Below are 1,861 nucleotides of genomic sequence, written 5' to 3' on the forward strand. Positions count from 1 at the left end.
TTACTGTGGGCTGCTACGGAGCCATGGTGGTCGTTGTGAGTATTACTTTTCTGCTTCTGCAGTGTCTGGGGGCCCTGAAGACCATTCAGCAAATTCTGATTATCATATATTGAAGCAACTCTCTTGACTGTGGTCATTTGTTAAAGAAATTGTTGTCCAGGTCGCTTGCCAGTGACGCTTGCTAAGAGAAGCATATCTTGCAGAACTAGTGGCCTCAACATTCATGTCATTGTTGTCCGCTATCGTGGCTATTTATCTGTCTGTATACCTGTATAAAAACGGTGCATCAGGTTTGCTAAGTTTACAACCTTCATTTGCGCCCCCCAGGTACAGAGACAAACGCCAACTGCTCAGCGTAGACGGCAACCAAGCCCAACCCTAGACCAAGCCACTCACGCCATCATGGCCGTCTTAATCCTGAAACCTGTCGATCGGCTTGCCCCACACCGTCTACCACTTCTTGCCAACCACTACTGTACGGAGGACATCTTCTTTTTTCACACCCTCTTCTCCTGCCACTTCTTCGTCGATCCCGTCGTCTTCCTGGTTTCACAGGTCCTATCGGAACAGGATCACCGGTGTCCTGTGCGCGGTTTCTCGAGAGTTTTCTCGGAATCTGCGCGAAGGCATGCCTGTGAACGACGCCCAAGGTCGCATGACAGACGAATTCTTTCACACTTTCGTGCAAGGAGCCGCCGAGAACGTGGAAGATGGCCGTGGCCGTGCAAACAAGGGATCGCATCGGCCTACGACGAGACATGAGAGGAAATTGTCTGCCAAATTAGTCTTGTAATTTTCAGGAACCAAAGAGATATATAACAGTGCCAATGCAAAATAGCTTTATAGGAGACGTAATTTGTCATTTTATTCATTAGTGGAATTTTCTATGCTGTATATTTTGCTTAGACTAATAAATATTACAAAGTCCTGTCTTTATGATGACATATTTTCTTTGTTATACCACGAGTAATAGCTGTGGCGAAAAAAAAGATGAACTTAGTGGACTGTATTATGCTTAACGTTGTTACTTGGTCTAAAAGCCTTACGTAACACTCCACAAACTCCCTTTCCCGCGGTTTCAAATTACGGGGAGATATCTCAACCCATTCATTATTAACGAGGATAACAACAACACCGATAACATTAATGAATAGTACCACAATTAGTACTTTTCACTTACTGAGGGCAGTCCATATCGCTGTACGAGATACGACAAGAGGTACGCGCCACTCTCTCTCTCTCTCTCTCTCTCTCTCTCTCTCTCTCTCTCTAAATGTTGCGAGGTACTCACGGGTTGATTTTCAGACCTTAGAGACCGCTGTGTTATCTCGTTTCTAAAAGTTTATTTGCATAACCTTGAAGTATGAACACAATAAAAGTTTATCAGATCAATTTATATTCACCATCCACAAAACTGAAACATCGGGAAAATTGAAATAAAATCGAAGGGGATATTGAAACGCATTCGTAACGATAAAATTTATTTAAAATTAATTTAATAACTGAAAGTTAAACATATCAAGGGTAATAACATATAAGTGACAATGAATTAAATCACTCAAGGGGAATTACAAATCAAATGGCACTCACATGAAACAAATTACGACACAAAATCGCCTTTCTAAATCCACACACATTACTAACACACTAATGACAGGTCACCTCAAAGTTGAGCCAAGAAGCTGTTCGCAGTTCGTTCCGTCCTTGCATTCGGGTTTTCTTGGGGAAAAGAGACAAATTAAATTCAATTTACCACGTTTTGTCAAAAATAAATTCCAAATATAATATGTGGCAACTTCAACATATTTATTAAATGTAGTGAATTATTGGTGGTGTGTGTCAATACAATTTTGGGCGATAT

The sequence above is a fragment of the Macrobrachium nipponense genome, chromosome 1 (assembly GCF_015104395.2).
Source record: "Macrobrachium nipponense isolate FS-2020 chromosome 1, ASM1510439v2, whole genome shotgun sequence".
Lineage (NCBI taxonomy): Eukaryota > Metazoa > Arthropoda > Malacostraca > Decapoda > Palaemonidae > Macrobrachium > Macrobrachium nipponense.